The following is a 20,438-nucleotide window of genomic DNA, read 5'->3' on the forward strand; positions in this document are numbered from 1 at the left end:
GGTTCGGATAGGCTTGAATGAAAGAGGCAGCTAAGAGAGTACAATCTATTATTGACAGAAACAGCCAAGCTCAGGACCCATTCTAGGGATCGGGGAAGGTCTCAGCAATGAGATCTCCACCATACTCTAGTTTAGTTATACCCTATATTTGAACATGGAACATATTTCTACATGGAAAATTTGCAACTAAACCAAGGCTAGTCACCTATCTGTGCGCATAAGCGTTATTGTAAAGCTACCCATACACATGCGATCATTGGCCTCTGATTTTTCGAGAGATCAGCCTTGTATGCTGGAATGTTAGTGTAGAGTTAGGAAAAGTAGCTATACTATAGATGTAGTTAGCCTATCAACAGTGAATGTGGAGTAGGAAGGAAAAATTAGACAAAACCCATGAGAACAGGTGTATTTCATACACACAGATTCAGTTATAGTCTATCCAAAAAATCCCATTGCTAAAAGGCGATAGTTACCAATGCTGGAAACCCATCTCAGTATGAATACGTTGAAGATGAACACAATGTCTGCAAATTAAGATTTTGGTTTTGGCTTTTATGCTAAGTCATGTGGCAAGGCTCATTAAAGGGTCTTAATTGACTTTTAGGATTGCTACTTCCAATAGATTGCACTAGAGTTCTAGTCCTCTTCCTCTCTGAGGAGGCAATTTACGTTGAAGATGGCACAGAAATCTACAGAATGACTTTTCGTTTTATTGGAGATTGACAATAAAAGGAACTTAGCACTCTTTTTAATGGCCATCTGTAGATCTCTGTGTCATCTTTAAGGCAATTCATATTAACCTGGTTTTCCAGCATTCTTTACAATCACATCTAAGAATTGCATTGGCGGACACCGATAGAAGAGGGCCACTCCTATGCAAAAACCATATATGGGCCCTTTGTAATCCACTAGCTCTTTATAATGCATAATTCCACCTGCTTTGGAAGTAGAAGTGGGTCCCCTTACCTCTTGGGCCCTTGTGTGGCTGCACAGGTTGCACTAATGATACGTCCGCCCCTGAAGCATTTGGTTACCATCGCATGTTGCTCCCCAGTCAAGCTGGCATGTGCCTATGGAGGGAGAAAAATTCCAGGCAACACCAAATTCATACCAACAGAAAGTAAGCGCCCATCTGTTACCCAACCCTAACCAAACTGTCTCACCTATGGTAACCTACTAGCCAGATGTAGTCTCTTTGTTTTCTTTCATCTCCTACAAATGATGAAACCTATGAAGCACCATTTTCCAGTAATATCTACAGTATTTGATGATTTGCTATGCATTCAATGACCCTGAAAGAAAAAGCTGTTGTGTTCAGGCTGTGCTTGCTAACCTCCTGATCATGGACTCTTTTCCTGAGCTGCATTTGCATGTTCTTACCTGCAGTTTGAATACCTGGCGATTAAACATTACACACAACTTTTCATATTACGACATAGAAGCTGCATACTTTAATATTTTGAAATATTTCTTTAGAATTAAAAAATGCTTATTTTCAATGTCTATGTATGGACAACAGCAAAGCCATCGAAGACGTATGACGGGTAGGTGTCATTGACTTTATTAACATCTGAACATTGTGAATTCATGCGATGGACTGCTGATTAATGCATGTGGCACAGCAACTTTTTCTACAAACCAGCCCTCTAACAAGTCTGTGTCAACAGCCCTTTTGGAAGAAATCTATGTAGCTTATTTTTTAAAACGCAATTTATATATCACTAAGGCTAGGTGCACCGCACACTTGGCAATTGCATTTAGTGATGCCCAAGCTTAGGGAACTCTATAGTATGAGTTGTGTTAATAAATGGCTGTAGCTTGCATTGCACTAATGGTTCCTTTGCTCAGGCAAATGGAGACGTACTCTGTAGTAGAAGACTTGATTAACGACTGGGGTTTTCTTAAATCAATATATCCTAAAAGGCCCAAAAGATATGGGATTGTCATGGACAAATACTCTACTACCAATTACTAATCCTATTATATTGTTAGGCCCTGATTCAGCAAAGTGTTTTCGCCAAAATTCGGACATAAAAGACTTTGATAAGCCACAACATTTTTGCACAATTTGAGGCTGAGCAAAAATTTAGCGACTTAGCCGTTTTCATGCCAGTTTTGCCCAGCTCTGCCAAAGTGGGCAGAACTGGGGCAGGATGGAATGGAATGGTGGTGTAACCCCCAAAGCTAATCTAATTTATGGTCAGCTGTGAAGTTCCTTACTTCAGAAATTCATGGTGAGGCACATGGCAGTGCATGCCACTTCTCTCTCATTGGTCGCTTAATGAATCAGGAGTCAACCAAGTACAGTAGTTGGCCATCTCCGGTATTCCCACACACATTGAACAGATCATTGGAGGAGACCTGTTTTGGGGGACATGCAGCTATCAGCAAGTTATCACCTATTCTGTAGTTACGTAGCAAATTCTATTTATGGTTCAACCCCTTTAATTTTACAATTGGTCATATACTTTAATGACTTTTACATGGAAAAAAAAATGATTTTTTTGTATGAAGTTTCTGTCTGCAATTTTCATTCCTTTAATGATTTTCAGGCTCCCTTCTATGTAACATAGTAAGATAGTTATTAAGGTTGAAGGAAGACTTTAAGGCTTCTTTCACACTTCCGTTGGTACGGGGCCGTCACAAAGCGTCGGCGCAACGTACTGACTGACAGTGGTGATTTTCTGCACAACGTGGGCAGCGGACGCAGTGTTTCAACACGTCCGTTGCCCATAGTAAACTCCCAGGGAGGAGGGGGTGGAGTTACAGTCGGGCATGCGCAGTTTAAAATGCAGGACACGACGTACGAAAAAAACGTTCCCTTGAACGTTTTTTTGCTACGACGGTCCGCCAAATACCGACGCATCCAGTGCACGACGGACGCGACGTGTGGCCATACGTCATGATCCGTCGGCAATACAAGTCTATGGGGAAAAAACGCATCCTGCGGGCACATTTGCAGGATGCGTTTTTTCCCAAAATGACGCATTGTGACGGATCTAAAAAGACGGAAGTATGAAAGTAGCCTTAGTCCATCTAGTTCAACCCATAGCCTAACCTAACATGCCCTAACATGTTGATCCAGAGCAAGGCAAAAAAAAACCCATGTGGCAAAGAGTAAGCTCCACTTTGGGGAAAAAAATTCCTTCCCGACTACACATACGGCAATCAGACTAGTTCCCTGGATCAACGCCCTATCAAGGAATCTAGTATATATAACCTGTAACATTATAATTTTCAAGAAAGGCATCCAGTCCCCTCTTAAATTTAAGTAATGAATCACTCAGTTCAACATCATACGGCAGAGAGTTCCATAGTCTCACTGCTCTTACAGTAAAGAATTTGCATCTGTTATTATGCTTAAACCTTCTTTCCTCCAGACGTAGAGGATGCCCTCTTGTCCCTGTTACAGGTCTATGATTAAAAAGATCATCAGAAAGGTCTTTGTACTGTCCCCTCATATATTTATACATTAAAATAAGATCAACCCTTAGCCTTCATTTTTCCAAACTAAATAGCCCCAAATGTAATAATCTATCTTGGTATTGCAGACCCCCCAGTCCTCTAATAACCTTGGTCGCTCTTCTCTTCTGCACCCGTTCCAGTTCAGCTATGTCTTTCATATACCCCGGAGACCAGAACTGTGCACAGTATTCTAAGTGTGGTCGAACTAGTGACTTGTATAGAGGTAAAATTATGTTCTCCTCATGAGCATCTATGCCTCTTTTAATGCATCCCATTATTTTATTTGCCTTTGTAGCAGCTGCCTGACACTGGCCACTAAATGTGAGTTTGTCATCCACCCATACTCCCAGGTCTTTTTCATTGACTGTTTTGCCCAGAGTTTTAGAATTAAGCACATAGTTATACATCTTATTACTTCTAACCAAGTGCATGACCTTACATTTATCCCCATTAAAGCTAATTTGCCATATATCAGCCCAAGCTTCTAGTTTACATAAATCATCCTGTAATATAAAATTGTCCTCCTCTGTGTTGATTACCCTGCAGAGTTTAGTGTCATCTGCAAATATTGAAATTCTACTCTGTATGCCCCCTACAAGGTCATTAATAAATATGTTAAAAAGAAGAGGGCCCAATACTGACCCCTGTGATACCCCACTGCTAACCGAGTATGCTCCATTAATAACCACCCTTTGTTTCCTATCCCTGATCCAGCTCTTAACCCACTTACACATATTTTTCACTATCGCCATTATTCTCATTTTATATATCAACCTTTTGTGTGGCACTGTATCAAAAGCTTTTGAAAAGTCCATATACACTACGTCCACTGGGTTCCCTTGGTCCAGTCCGGAAATTACCTCTTCATAGAAAGTGATCAGAATAGTCTGACAGGAACGGTCCATAGTAAACCCATGTTGATATTGGGACATGAGGTTATTCCTCTTCAGATACTCCAGCATAGCATCTCTTAGAATGCCCTCCAGGATTTTACCCACAGTAGAGGTTAAGCTTACTGGCCTATAATTTCCGAGTTGTAGTTTGTAGCCTGATCTAAGTTTCACATTATTCTCTTATGAGAGGGTCTCTCCCCGTAATACATGCTGAATATGAGATTTGTGTGAATCCAGGATTCTGTAATCTTCACTTAGTTTCATGTATTAGCATAACTAGAGAACTGCTCTAATTTCTTCTCATGTGCTTTTCTTCTGGTTTACAGCCTGTTCTCCTCTCTATAAGACTTCTGCTGCTTTGTTCCTCTCCCTCTGCAGGTCTCTATAGAACTCTATAGTACCCCTCCTTCCTGCTATCTCTGATGCAGAAGGGCCGAATCAGAGAGAAGGGCCAGGTGTGCAGCAGCAGACCAGATAGGGAAGCCGTGTGATCAGCAGCCGCAGCAGCCAGGCATGATGAGTGCTTTATCCTGGGAGCATCAGCAGCATGCAGGCTAGTGTTCACTGCCTCCCGCCGCTAGCAGCGGAGACCAGAGAGGGAGAGGAACGTGCAGTGTGTGCCCGGTGACTACAGGGAAAGGTGCGGTGTGCCTGGTGACTACCGAGAGATGGAGACGTACAGTCTGAGCCCGTGAATACCAGAGAACAAGGTGCCGTATGCTCCATGTCCGTGAGTACAGTACACGTGCCCAATAAGAGTGACTGGGAATGGGACAGACAATTGCACCCTGACTTTGCTAGTGAATATTTGCCCAGGCACTTGCGCCCTAACTTCAACAGAGTATATTTGCAGAGCCATGTTGAGCTCGTACAGCACTGTGGCCCATACCCTTTTCAGCCACTGTAGTATATAGACTAGGCTCAGCGGAAGTTACCGGAGACCGACCACTTCCTGTTGCCCACAGGACCTTCCTGGAAAAGACACCACGCCAGTCGTTGCCGGCGCTATTCAGTTCCCAGCAGGACTTACAGTTTGAAGAATTTCTGACACAAGTGTTTCACAGGAACTGCCTTTACTTGAACTGTTATTCTTTACCTCCCAATTACCTTTGCCATCTATACTGTTTAATTTACTGATTAACCCTTTACCTCTCTGCGTGGAGTATTCCCCTGTTATTAAACCTGTTAACCCTTGCTCTGCCTCCTGTCCGTCACTGCATCCCGCGCACCTGCTCACTCTTGGCCTAGTCTTCAGGATGTAGTCTACGGTTGCAGAGGCGGCAGACAGTAAGGGCTGCCCTAAGAGCCAACATATCATTGAGGACAATATTGAGTAACCTCCCTAAGTTTACAGGGGACAACATTCTGCTATGGAACTGAACTGAGAGAGTCAGGGGTATGTTGAGAATGCACCCGATGACCCCCGTAATGGAGTAATGGAGGCAGAGATTGCCCTAATGGCTCTGGATGGAGAGGCGAGGACCTCCATTATGTTACAGCCTCCCCATGAACGCGATACCTTTAACAAGGTGCTACAGATTTTAAAAGAGATGCACGGAAACCCCACAGACGTAGGAGAATTGTGCATTCATGCTGCAATTACCAAGCGAGGTGATGTAGGCATAGGACCCCCCAATATAGTTTTGTGAGACCAGTTAGTGACAGGCCTTAGAGATGAGCTGTTTAGGCGAGCTTTGCGTGATCACCTGCGAGTTAATCCACACATGACTTTTGCAGAAATTGTAGCAGAGGCATGCATAGGCGAGCAGGAGCAGGGGACCACAGCCATGACAGGGATGGTCCAGAGCCGTGAGGTACCCACTCCAAATGAGGAAGCGCCAGAGTGGTCTCGTGAATTATGGCAGGGAATGCAGAAAATATGGGAAGAAATTGGGAGCCTGAAGGAAACCCTTACTGCTGTCTTGGAGTCCAACACTATAACCCGAGGTAACTCACAGCAAAAGATAAAAGAAGTTAGAGGAGAGGTGCAGAGCATGAAAAAAGCTTCAGCAGCAGCTTCAGAATTTAACCCCATATTGTGGGGTGAAAAGCAACAACAGAGGGGGTATGCTTCTCGGAGAGGATGGCCCCCACCAGACAGGCACAGAAGTGGATATGGAAGAATGGGACACCTGTCCACAAGTTGCCCTACCCAAGACAGTCGACGGGGAAGATCCACTCAGCCCTCCGAAGGTTCTGCTAATGGGAGAGAACGCCACCCCTGGGAGAAATTGTACAGCGAGGAGAGAGGAGCCGCAACCAGAGCCAGACAGAGCCATGACATTGGACGCCAAGAAGAAAGGGAGAAGGTATCGACTGTCTACAGTGAGATGACTGCGCTGCTCAGGAGTATGGAGGTGAATCTGGTGAAACTCCAAATTGGATCCAAAGGTCCCGTCTGTGAGGTTCACACGAAGGGGAAGAAGGGACGACTACCCGAGTAGTTCACCGAAGTATCTGACTACATTGCCTGCCACAAGTTCCCGATGGAGGGGTGAAAGTGACAAGTGTTCCTGAAACACCCGCACCCACAGTTCCATATTGTGATGAGGGAGAATCCCTTATCTCGTTCTGTGAACTGGATAGTTTACTGCCCACCCGCCCAAGGGATCCTGGCCAAATAGAAAAGATGCAAAGTGGACCTGAGATATCTCCTCTTGCAGCTGTGGAATATACAGTAAAGAGGACAAATTTCTTGACCCGCCACATGTTGACCCAGAAGAGGAACAGGCTCCTGAAATGACTAATCCATTACATTGGGCTCATCCCCGTCCTCACCCACTAAACCTGAATTTCTAAGTACTCCTGACAAGCAAATTCAAGGGGAACTTCAAGGTGCACAGGACAAGTTCTTCTGGCAAAATGAAGTGCAAAAGAGGAAGAAATGGATGTGAAAACTGTGGGCATCTGTCCCACTTCAGGAGGACATAAAGGAGCACGAAGAATGCTCGCCTGTGGAATGGGGTGTTAAAGGAGAGGGGGAGTGTAATGGGGATGACCAGACTGCCGGTATCTGCGTACCAGATCCAGAACTGAAGAAGCCGCATCCCCTGTTCCCGGGGGAAGCCTGAGTGTGCCGGACCATTCTCCAGACAGAAGGGGGCAGAAGAACAAAAAGGCAGGGCTCGCGCAGCAGGGGGGTTTTGGCATGAACCTGAGGCAGTGAGCAGCAAGAGCAGCGCTGCGCCCCATCCCTTCATATAGTACCGGCACTGCAACAGGCCTCACCACCTTTAGAGGGGCCGCAGCAGAGAGAAGGGCCAGGTGTGCTGCAGAAGACCAGATAAAGAGGGAAGCCATGTGTTCAGCAGCTGCAGCAGCCAGGCAGAGGAGAGCTTTATCCTGGGAGCATCAGCAGCATGCAGGACAGTGTTCGCCACCTCCCGCCACCAGCAGCGGAGACCAGAGAGGGAAAGGAACGTGCAGTGTGTGCCTGTGACTACAGGGAAAGGTGCTGTGTGCCTGTTGACTACCGAGAGATGGAGACGTACAGTTTGAGCCCATGACTACCAGAGAACAAGGTGCCATATGCTCCATATCCGTGAGTACAGTACACGTGCCCCATAAGAGTGACCGGGGATGGGACAGACAATTGCACCCTGACTTTGCCAGTGAATATTTGCCCAGACACTTGCGCCCTGACTTCACCAGATTATATTTGCAGAGCCACATTGGGCTCGTACAGGACTGTGGCCTTTACCCTTTTCAGCCACTGTAGTATATGGACAAGACTTAGTGGAAGTTATCTGAGACTGAAAGGTGCATTGTTGCCCACAGGACCTTCCTGGAAAAGACACCATGCCAGCCGTTGCCGGCACTATTGAGTTCCAGCAGGAGTTACAGTTTGAGGAACTTCTGACACAAGTGCTTCACAGGAACTGCCGTCACTTGAATCGTTATTCTTTACCTCCCAATATCCTTTGCCATCTATACTGTTTAATTCACTGTTTAACCCTTTACCTCCCTGTGTGGAGTATTCCCCTGTTATTAAACCTGTTAACCCTTGCTCTGCCTCCTGTCCGTCACTGCATCCCACGCACTTGCTCACAAGTGGAATCAGCATCCAGGCTAGAAATTATAATCTGAGCACAATCTGAGAACATGGCCCGTGTGAAACCAGCCTAACACTTAAAGAAAGTGTTATATATATTTATGTTATATGTGTTTTATATATATATATATATATATATATATATATATATATATATATATATATATATATATATATATATACAAAGGTGAGCATATTCTTTAACCCTGTATGTGAAATCTGTCTTCTTCCTTCTATGGTTAGATTTCAATATTTAGATGAGTAAGACAAAATGAAAGAACTCTCAAGGTTAAACATGCCATTAAGTTAGAAAGTAAAAAACAAGAAGCAACAACTTTCATCGTATTTTGCGGTTCCATATACTTCCTATGTACTGTATAATCATGATGTACATGAACAGTTGGCTAAGCTTCAATTGATTTTCATGGTTTTGTGCTACATCAGCTGTTCTTTGATATATTTTGTTATCCAGCCCAGCCTAGAAATATGTTTAAATGGTTTAGGGCATGCTGTACAATGTATAGGTTACAGAAAATATCAAAATATATAACTTTTCATTTTTTAAACTAGAATGTAAGGATTTAAAGGATTTTTAGCTAGGCATAAATAGGTCACCTCTATTTTAATTTTAACAGATAAGATACAATACACAGTTAATAGCAGAATCAATGTTTTACAATAGAACGGTTTTAGATATAAAGGATTTTGCCAGGAATAAATTAAAAAGGTAAAATAACTTTAGCATTCCTTGTTAATCCCCCAGAATTCCAGAGATGCTCCTTTGGTAGTCGCAGCTATTTCTGCAATGATGACAAGTATTGCATCTTTCATGTGACTGCTGCAGCCAATCACTGGCATTAATGGTCACATGCTGGTCAAGTGAGCATCATCGCTTAATCCTGTGACTAATAGTCATGTGAATAACAGATGTGACATCATCACTGTAGGAATAGTGGAGACCTCCAGAGTGGCAGTGCTTGAACATCAGGGATTTGACAGTTGAGTAATAGCCAAGGACATGATCTTTCAGATGATACCACAAATGTCTTTTCAGTAGTAAACTTTGTGATAAAGTTTCAAGAAAAACAGATTTACACATTTTTACTGAGATAGGAGATGGTGGTTCCTACTGATAAGTTTCTATGTAGGAGAGGAGAGGAAGAAGGAGGAGCTCTGCTTCCAGCTCCTTCCTCCTACCCCCTGCTCACCTCTCCATAGAGTCTTTCGATTAGCAGCCCCAATCTCCTATCTAAGTAATGGGAAAATCTGTCTTCACTGAATAAAGATTTTACCTGTGAACTGAGAATTTTGAGAATTAATGATCAGTCCTGGTTGATAAAGATGAAGGTTTCTCTGATAAGATATATTACAAAGTTGTTTATTTTCATATGTACATAGTACTGACTTATAAAATAATAATTAAAACAACATTAATTCTTAAGAATTTTTTTTACTGCCAAATAAACAGTATTTTGATAGAAATGAAGGTAAAGTTAGGCGAAATCCATCATCAAGTTTTTGCTACCTGAGAGTAGCATGATTTGGAGCAGACACCTTGATTCCAACAATGTATCACTTACTGATCTACTTGATGTAGTTTTGATAATATCCCTGTTTTATCTGGTGCAGATCTATCAGTTGAATGCTCTGAATGCCGAGCTCTGTATAACCCCACCCACATCACATCATGAGTGGCAGCTTCCTGTGTACACTGTGCATAGGCAAAAAGCTGCCAATCAGTGGTGTGGGTGGGGTTATACAGAGTAGGTTTACTAGCCCTCTAGTTGTAATCTCTTACTCATAAAGCAGCAGTAAATGATGAATGACTAGAATAAGGGTCTCTTTCTCTACATTATGCTCTTCTCAGATTATGTGGCAAAAACACCTAGTGACGCCCTTAAACAAGAAAAGATGCAGAATATAAATAATAAGTATTGCTATGATACTTTGTGAGTACTTTGTGATGGTCTTAGTATATTCAGTACATAAAACATTTTTTTAAAAGCACTCAAAATAGTCATGGCCCTGCAGGCAAACAACACAGGAACCAGCAATGGATCGGTCAGATTAACATAAAAAGCCAATACTAAACAAAGAGCACAGTTTTGAGACAGAGAATATTGTTGAAAGGTCACAGTGACCTGTATGCATTGTATATTTCACAAAAAACTTTTTATCAAAAAGACATAAAAAACAGGGTAGGCTTAAGAGAGGTAAATATAGCAGATCTATTTAATACCTGTGTCTAATTAATCATGGTGGAACTTCTGTCAAACTGCCTAATGCATATAAAATCATTTCTCTATGCAGAATCTAATGTAATGATACAGTTTCCCTCCTGAGATTTCTCATTTCACTCTCCATAAAATAAACATTCTAAGATAAGTATAAAGTAAGATTATATTTGGGATTGGTCTATAAAGTCTACTTCTTGACAGGTTTATACTTGGCAGAGACTTGGTAACAGGGAACTTCCTTATGGCACATTTCATGCTTTGGACCTTGTTCTCACTAGTGCTGGGTACCAGTTACTCTAGTTTCTGACGCTTTTAACAGCAAGATTAGCATTCAAACCTGTTTTAGGCAAAAGAAAACAATTGACAACCACAAACAGTAAAGGCCGGCTGAATCCCCTTGGTTGTCCCCAATGCATTAGTGGGCCCTCCAACGTTTACATTGGGATGCAGTACTCTTAATACAACATATAAGGACAAGGGCAACATCTCATCATTCATTTAACAAACTATCTGTCATGATCCAGTCCTGAGTTTGTTTTCAGCTGTCTTGTCTCTGGACAGGTCATGTGGGAGTTAATCCCGGTCTGCCTCACTCTGAAGCTGGCTGAGCTTTTTAAGTCCTCTGCAGCCTGTGGGCCAGTGTCAGCTATAGTTCATGCTGCACAGCTTGAGCACCTGACCTGTATACTTGTACTAGTGTTCCTTTTGCCTCTGATCCATGCGGATAGCCTGAGTCATAGTTTCCTCCAATGAGCTGGGAGGTGGATGGAGAGCCAGAGCGTCCTTCAGGTAATCCGCCAGTCCACACCTGAACAGACATCTCAGCGCGGAATCATCTAAGGACACTTCAGTGGACCATCGACGGAACTCAGAGCTATACCACTCAGCTGAGCGTTTACCCTGAACCAGACCCATAATAGTGTCCTCTCCAGCCGAGTGTTATAGCTGCGGCCATGCGGTAGTATCAGCTTATGTTATGAGCTTTAGCTACTCAGTGGTCTTGTCTGCTCATGGTCAGGGTCCGGCTGAAATAAGCCACTAGAATACCGGCACCTCCGGTGAGGAGTTTGTATGGTGAATTCAGGGCTGACGTAAAGCCATTAGAATTCCGGCTCCACTGGAGAGGAGGTGTTTGTGTGTTTGCTACTCCCTGACCACTGATTGCTTTTGCTCTGTTAGGCAGCTGTGTTCCCCTGTGACGTTAACAGGGCACAGCGTTTTCCCTTCTGTTCGACTCTGTGAAGTAACAGATTTCACTTCTACCGCCATATTGTGCCACCATTTGCTAGCAGCAGGTTGGTCTCCTGCACGGTGGACCCCGGGCTGCAAATGCACCAATAATAATATCTAAATATACTTGGTGCGTTCCGCCAGCCCTTACATAATACTAGCGCCAGGGTCTGGGTAGCAATGGCGGACACACAGCAATCCATGCGGTACATCCAGCAGCTGGAGGGTAGGTTGGTGGCTCTCGAGCGCACAACCTCAGCTGTGGATGTAACCGCAGTTGCTGTTCAGGCTGCTAGCGTGGCGGCAGCAACCTTGTAGACTGCCACCCCTGTTCCGACTCTATCTCGCCTCCCGCTGCCAGAAAATTTTTTGGGTGATAGTAAATCTTGTAGGGGTTTCATGAGCCAGTGCTCTATACATCTCGAGCTTCTGGCGGCATGTTTCCCCACAGAGCGGGCTAAGGTGGGATTTATTGTGTCTCTCCTGTCGGACAGGGCGTTGGAGTGGGCTTCGCCGCTGTGGGAGCGTGGCAATCATGTGGTGCAGAGTGCTCCGTTGTTCCTGTGCACTCTGAAACAGGTCTTTTTAGGACCTCGTGTCACCCATGATACGGCGCTTCAACTGTTGGCATTGACTCAGGGCTCATCCTTGGTCAGCCATTTTGCCGTCCACTTTCGCACCCTAGCATCTGAGATGGAGTGGTCAGAAAAAGCCCTTATTCTGATTTTTTGGAGGTGGCTGGCTGACCACGTGAAGGACGCTCTGGCCACTAGGGAGATTCCCGCCACACTGGAGGAGTTAATAGCTGTGTCTACTCGTATTGACCTCCGTTTTCACGAGCAGAGGTTAGAGCGAGCCCAGTGTAGGCAGAGGTTTCGACTGGCTCCCACCTTCACCAAACCTTTGCAATCTTCAGTCCAGGCCCCTGAGTCACATGAGGCCATGGTAGGGTCACGAGCGGGATCTAAGTCCCGGACCGCTCGTGCATTCCAGGTTTGTCATGTTTGCAATCAGTCAGGATATCTTGCCACCAGATGACCCCAGCGGTCGAGGAAACATCAGCATCTAGTGGTAGTAGGTGGAGGTACACTAGACATGGCGACATTTGCCTCCAAATTGTCCTTTAAGGGGACAATTACTATAGGCTCATTTACCCATTCGGTAGAGCTCTACGTGGATTCTGGGGCTAAGGGCAATTTTATGTCTTCTGCCTTCGCCCAACGTCACGCAATTCCCCTGGTAATGTTAGCTCAACCAGTAACCATACGGGTGGTAAATGGGTCGACACTGCCCTCACAGATAACACACCAGACCGTCCCGTTTTTTCTGTCCATGTCGCCATCTCATCAGGAAATTATATCTCTGCTTGTTATTCCTGAGGGAATTGATGAGGTCCTGTTAGGGATACTTTGGCTACGGTACCACTCTCCTCATATTCAGTGGTCCACAGGCAGAATTTTGGGATCGGGTGAATCTTGTGGGGTTAGATGTCAGAGGGAATGTGTTCAGGTTGCTACTACTGAGGTACCCGCAGATCTATCCTCTCTCCCTAAGCAATATTGGCCCTATGCGGACGTGTTCTAAAGAGCTGCAGAGACCCTTCCGCCTCACCGCCCCTATGACTGTCCTATTGACCTATTGCCTGGTGCTGAGCCTCCCCGGGGTCGAGTCTATCCGATATCTCTCCCGGAGACGGAGGAAATGTCACAGTACATCCAGGAAAATCTGGCAAGAGGATTCATTAGGAAGTCAGTGTCACCTGCAGGGGCTGGGTTCTTCTTCATGCAGAAGAAGAACGGGGAACTACGTCCATGCATAGATTACAGGGGTCTTAACGCCATCACCGTTAAGAATAAGTATCCACTGCCCCTGATATCTGAGCTCTTTGATATGTTTCGGGGAGCAAGGGTATTTACAAAATTAGATCTGCGGGGTGCTGTTGTGAAATTGGATTTTGGGCTCCCCCGGTGGCCACTGGTGGAATTGAACTGGTGTGCATCATCCTCTCTGTTCACCTGTTTCCATCAGGATGTGGGAGTCGCTATTTAGCCTTGCTCCTCTGTCACTTCCATGCCGGTCAACATTGTAATCAGAAGCCTTTCTGTGCATGTTCCTGCTGCTAGACTACTCCCAGCTAAGTTGGACTTTAGTCCTTGTTTGTTTTTGCATTTTGTTCCAGTTCACAGCTGTAGTTTCGTTTCTGTGTCTGGAAAGCTCTTGTGATCTGAAATTGCCACTCTGATGTTATGAGTTAATACTAGAGTCTTAAAGTAATTTCAGGATGGTGTTTTTTGATAGGGTTTTCAGCTGACCATGAAAGTGCCCTTTCTGTCTTCCTGCTATCTAGTAAGCGGACCTCAATTTTGCTAAACCTATTTTCATACTACGTTTGTCATTTCATCTAAAATCACCGCCAATATTTGTGGGGGCCTCTGTCTGCCTTTCGGGGAAATTTCTCTAGAGGTGAGCCAGGACTATATTTTCCTCTGCCAGGATTAGTTAGTCCTCCGGCCGGCGCTGGGCGTCTAGGGATAAAACGCAGGCTACGCTACCCGGCTACTGTTAGTTGTGCGGCAGGTTTAGTTCATGGTCAGTTTAGTTTCCATCCTTCCAAGAGCTAGTTCTTATGTTTGCTGGGCTATGTTCTCTTGCCATTGAGAACCATAACAGTTTGACCAGCCAGAAAGGGTTAAATTAATTGACAGAGAAAGGAGAGATAAGAGAAGTCTGCTGAAGATTTTTTTTTTTTTTTTTTCTTCAGTTCTGAGTGTGCTTGTAATTGAATCTCTTGCAAGTCTGCCTATATTGCAGCCTCTCTCTCTCTCTCCTTATAATCCTGGAATGGCTCTGTGTTCACCTGTTTAAAATGGATATTCAGAGTTTAGCTGCAGGTTTGAATAATCTCACCACGAAAGTTCAAAATTTACAAGATTTTGTTGTTCATGTTCCTATATCTGAACCTAGAATTCCTTTGCCTGAATTTTTCTCGGGGAATAGATCTTGCTTTCAAAATTTCAAAAATAATTGCAAGTTGTTTTTGTCCCTGAAATCTCGCTCTGCTGGAGATCCTGCTCAGCAGGTCAGGATTGTGATTTCCTTGCTCCGGGGCGACCCTCAGGATTGGGCTTTTGCATTGGCTCCAGGGGATCCTGCGTTGCTCAATGTGGATGCGTTTTTTCTGGCCTTGGGGTTGCTTTATGAGGAACCTCAGTTAGAACTTCAGGCGGAAAAGGCCTTGATGTCCCTATCTCAGGGGCAAGACGAAGCTGAAATATACTGCCAGAAATTCCGTAAATGGGCTGTGCTTACTCAGTGGAATGAGTGCGCCCTGGCGGCGAATTTCAGAGAGGGTCTCTCTGATGCCATTAAGGATGTTATGGTGGGGTTCCCTGTGCCTGCGGGTCTGAATGAGTCCATGACAATGGCTATCCAGATCGATAGGCGTCTGCGGGAGCGCAAACCTGTGCACCATTTGGCGGTGTCTACTGAGAAGACGCCAGAGAATATGCAATGTGATAGAATTCTGTCCAGAAGTGAACGGCAGAATTTTAGACGAAAAAATGGGTTGTGCTTCTATTGCGGTGATTCAACTCATGTTATATCAGCATGCTCTAAGCGTACTAAGAAGCTTGATAAGTTTGTTTCAATTGGCACTTTACAGTCTAAGTTTATTCTATCTGTGACCCTGATTTGTTCTTTATCATCTATTACCGCGGATGCCTATGTCGACTCTGGCGCCGCTTTGAGTCTTATGGATTGGTCCTTTGCCAAACGCTGTGGGTATGATTTGGAGCCTCTTGAAACTCCTATACCCCTGAAGGGGATTGACTCCACCCCATTGGCTAGCAATAAACCACAATACTGGACACAAGTAACTATGCGGATTAATCCGGATCACCAGGAGATTATTCGCTTTCTTGTGCTGTATAACCTACATGATGTGTTGGTGCTTGGATTGCCATGGCTGCAATCTCATAACCCAGTCCTTGACTGGAAAGCTATGTCTGTGTTAAGCTGGGGATGTAAGGGGACGCATGGGGACGTACCTGTGGTTTCCATTTCATCATCTATTCCCTCTGAGATTCCTGAATTCTTGACTGAATATCGTGACGTTTTTGAAGAACCTAAGCTTGGTTCATTACCTCCGCACCGGGAGTGCGATTGTGCCATAGATTTGATTCCGGGTAGTAAATACCCTAAGGGTCCTTTATTTAATCTGTCTGTGCCTGAACATGCTGCTATGCGAGAATATATAAAGGAGTCCTTGGAAAAGGGACATATTCGTCCTTCGTCATCTCCCTTAGGAGCCGGTTTTTTCTTTGTGGCTAAGAAAGATGGCTCTTTGAGGCCGTGCATTGATTATCGGCTTTTGAATAAAATCACGGTTAAATATCAATATCCGTTGCCACTGCTGACTGATTTGTTTGCTCGCATAAAGGGGGCCAAGTGGTTCTCTAAGATAGATCTCCGTGGGGCGTATAATTTGGTGCGAATTAAGCAGGGGGATGAGTGGAAGACCGCATTTAATACGCCCGAGGGCCACTTTGAGTATTTGGTGATGCCTTTTGGTCTTTCAAATGCCCCTTCAGTCTTTCAGTCCTTTATGCATGACATTTTCCGTGATTATTTGGATAAATTTATGATTGTGTATCTGGATGATATTTTGATTTTTTCGGATGACTGGGACTCTCATGTCCAGCAGGTCAGGAGGGTTTTTCAGGTTTTGCGGTCTAATTCCTTGTGTGTGAAGGGTTCTAAGTGCGTTTTTGGGGTTCAAAAGATTTCCTTTTTGGGATATATTTTTTCCCCCTCTTCCATCGAGATGGATCCTGTCAAGGTTCAGGCTATTTGTGATTGGACGCAACCCTCTTCTCTTAAGAGTCTTCAGAAATTTTTGGGCTTTGCTAACTTTTATCGTCGATTTATTGCTGTTTTTTCTGATGTTGTTAAACCATTGACTGATTTGACTAAGAAGGGTGCTGATGTTGCTGATTGGTCCCCTGCTGCTGTGGAGGCCTTTCGGGAGCTTAAGCGCCGCTTTTCTTCCGCCCCTGTGTTGCGTCAGCCTGATGTTGCTCTTCCTTTTCAGGTTGAGGTCGACGCTTCTGAAATCGGAGCTGGGGCGGTTTTGTCGCAGAGAAGTTCCGATTGCTCCGTGATGAGACCTTGTGCCTTTTTCTCGCGTAAATTTTCGCCCGCCGAGCGGAATTATGATGTTGGGAATCGGGAGCTTTTGGCCATGAAGTGGGCTTTTGAGGAGTGGCGTCATTGGCTTGAGGGGGCTAGACATCAGGTGGTGGTATTGACTGACCATAAAAATCTAATTTATCTTGAGTCCGCCAGACGCCTGAATCCTAGACAGGCGCGCTGGTCGTTGTTTTTCTCTCGGTTTAATTTTGTGGTGTCCTACCTGCCGGGTTCTAAGAATGTTAAGGCGGATGCCCTTTCTAGGAGTTTTGAGCCTGACTCCCCTGGTAATTCTGAACCTACAGGTATCCTTAAGGATGGAGTGATATTGTCTGCCGTTTCTCCAGACCTGCGGCGGGCCTTGCAGGAGTTTCAGGCGGATAGACCTGATCGTTGCCCACCTGGTAGACTGTTTGTTCCTGATGATTGGACCAGTAAAGTCATTTCTGAGGTTCATTCTTCTGCGTTGGCAGGTCATCCTGGAATCTTTGGTACCAGGGATTTGGTGGCAAGGTCCTTCTGGTGGCCTTCCCTGTCTCGAGATGTGCGAGGCTTCGTGCAGTCTTGTGACGTTTGTGCTCGGGCCAAGCCTTGTTGTTCTCGGGCTAGTGGATTGTTGTTGCCCTTGCCTATCCCGAAGAGGCCCTGGACGCACATCTCGATGGATTTTATTTCGGATCTTCCTGTTTCTCAGAAGATGTCTGTCATCTGGGTGGTGTGTGATCGTTTCTCTAAGATGGTCCATTTGGTTCCCCTGCCTAAGTTGCCTTCTTCTTCCGAGTTGGTTCCTCTGTTTTTTCAAAATGTGGTCCGTTTGCATGGTATTCCGGAGAATATCGTTTCTGACAGAGGTACCCAATTCGTGTCTAGATTTTGGCGAGCATTCTGTGCTAGGATGGGCATAGATTTGTCTTTCTCGTCTGCTTTCCATCCTCAGACTAATGGCCAGACCGAGCGGACGAATCAGACCTTGGAGACATATTTGAGGTGTTTTGTGTCTGCAGATCAGGATGATTGGGTTGCTTTTTTGCCTTTAGCGGAGTTTGCCCTCAATAATCGGGCCAGCTCTGCCACCTTGGTGTCTCCCTTTTTCTGTAATTCGGGGTTTCATCCTCGATTTTCTTCTGGTCAGGTGGAATCTTCGGATTGTCCTGGAGTGGATGCTGTGGTGGAGAGGTTGCATCAGATTTGGGGGCAGGTAGTGGACAATTTGAAGTTGTCCCAGGAGAAGACTCAGCTTTTTGCCAACCGCCGGCATCGGGTTGGTCCTCGGCTTTGTGTTGGGGACTTGGTGTGGTTGTCTTCTCGTTTTGTCCCTATGAGGGTTTTTTCTCCCAAGTTTAAGCCTCGGTTCATCGGCCCGTACAAGATATTGGAGATTCTTAACCCTGTGTCCTTCCGTTTGGACCTCCCTGCATCTTTTTCTATTCATAATGTTTTTCATCGGTCATTATTGCGCAGGTATGAGGTACCGGTTGTGCCTTCCGTTGAGCCTCCTGCTCCGGTGTTGGTTGAGGGCGAGTTGGAGTACGTTGTGGAAAAAATCTTGGACTCCCGTGTTTCCAGACGGAAACTCCAGTATCTGGTCAAATGGAAGGGATACGGTCAGGAGGATAATTCTTGGGTGACTGCCTCTGATGTTCATGCCTCCGATTTGGTCCGTGCCTTTCATAGGGCTCATCCTGATCGCCCTGGTGGTTCTGGTGAGCGTTCGGTGCCCCCTCCTTGAGGGGGGGGTATTGTTGTGAAATTGGATTTTGGGCTCCCCCGGTGGCCACTGGTGGAATTGAACTGGTGTGCATCATCCTCTCTGTTCACCTGTTTCCATCAGGATGTGGGAGTCGCTATTTAGCCTTGCTCCTCTGTCACTTCCATGCCGGTCAACATTGTAATCAGAAGCCTTTCTGTGCATGTTCCTGCTGCTAGACTACTCCCAGCTAAGTTGGACTTTAGTCCTTGTTTGTTTTTGCATTTTGTTCCAGTTCACAGCTGTAGTTTCGTTTCTGTGTCTGGAAAGCTCTTGTGATCTGAAATTGCCACTCTGATGTTATGAGTTAATACTAGAGTCTTAAAGTAATTTCAGGATGGTGTTTTTTGATAGGGTTTTCAGCTGACCATGAAAGTGCCCTTTCTGTCTTCCTGCTATCTAGTAAGCGGACCTCAATTTTGCTAAACCTATTTTCATACTACGTTTGTCATTTCATCTAAAATCACCGCCAATATTTGTGGGGGCCTCTGTCTGCCTTTCGGGGAAATTTCTCTAGAGGTGAGCCAGGACTATATTTTCCTCTGCCAGGATTAGTTAGTCCTCCGGCCGGCGCTGGGCGTCTAGGGATAAAATGCAGGCTACGCTACCCGGCTACTGTTAGTTGTGCGGCAGGTTTAGTTCATGGTCAGTTTAGTTTCCATCCTTCCAAGAGCTAGTTCTTATGTTTGCTGGGCTATGTTCTCTTGCCATTGAGAACCATAACAGGGTGCTTACAACCTGATTTGCATCCGTGAGGGGGACAAATGGAAGACGGCTTTTAACACCAGGGATGTGCACTATGAATATCTGGTCATGCCCTTCGGGCTTTGTAATGCCCCAGCCATTTTCCAAGACTTTGTGAACAACATCTTCCGGGATATGCTCTCCACCTCGGTCATAGTCTATCTGGATGATATTCTCATCTACTCTCCAGATATTGACTCCCACCGGAGAGATGTTTGCAGAGTCTTTAACCTCTTACGGGCAAATTCCCTCTACGAAAAGTTGGAGAAATGTGTGTTTGAGCAGGAGTCCTTACCTTTCCTGGGCTATATCATCTCCGCCCAGGGATTGGCTATGGATCCTGCCAAACTACAGGCTGTGATGGACTGGCAGGAACCCCATTCTCTTATAGCAGTGCAGCGCTTTATGGGGTTCATTAATTACTATCGCCAGTTCATTCCACACTTCTCTACTTTGGTAGCTCCCATAGTTGCCCTCACCAAGAAGGGAGCAAATCCCAAATTGTGGTCTGAGGAGGTCTCCAAGGCCTTTCACTCCATTAAGTCACACTTCGCTAGCGCTCCCATCCTACATCACCCCGATGTAGATAAGCCATTTATAATGGAGGTGGATGCCTCATCTGTTGGTGCTGGAGCAGTCCTTTTCCATAAGGATGCTCAAGGTTGGAAGCATCCTTGCTTCTTTTTTTCCAAGACCTTCTCACCAGTGGAGAGGAATTATTCCATTGGGGACAGGGAGATGCTAGCCATGAAGTTGGCCTTCTCAGAGTGGAAACATCTCTTGGAGGGGGCTCGTTTTCCCTTCCAATTCTTCACAGACCACAAGAATTTGATGTACTTGCAGACAGCCCAGCGTTTAAATTCTCACCAAGCCAAATGGTCCTT

The 20,438-nt window shown here is 45.1% G+C and overlaps 1 protein-coding gene and 1 long non-coding RNA gene across 4 annotated transcripts in view; one reads left to right on the forward strand and one right to left on the reverse strand.

Annotated features, from left to right (window-relative positions):
- LOC143769304 (uncharacterized) overlaps positions 1-1,285 on the reverse strand; it is a 108,178-nt gene extending 106,893 nt beyond the window's left edge. Inside the window, exons 1-2 of the long non-coding RNA XR_013214361.1 lie at positions 1,164-1,285; positions 967-1,070 (exon numbers count right to left, since the gene is read on the reverse strand). This is a non-coding gene — a long non-coding RNA (uncharacterized LOC143769304). The remainder of the gene's footprint in view (positions 1-966; positions 1,071-1,163) is intronic.
- The window catches only part of NRG1 (neuregulin 1), a 1,056,081-nt gene that overhangs the window by 782,365 nt on the left and 253,278 nt on the right, over positions 1-20,438 (forward strand). The window lies entirely within an intron of this gene.

The sequence above is a fragment of the Ranitomeya variabilis genome, chromosome 1 (genome assembly GCF_051348905.1).
Source record: "Ranitomeya variabilis isolate aRanVar5 chromosome 1, aRanVar5.hap1, whole genome shotgun sequence".
NCBI classification, from domain to species: domain Eukaryota; kingdom Metazoa; phylum Chordata; class Amphibia; order Anura; family Dendrobatidae; genus Ranitomeya; species Ranitomeya variabilis.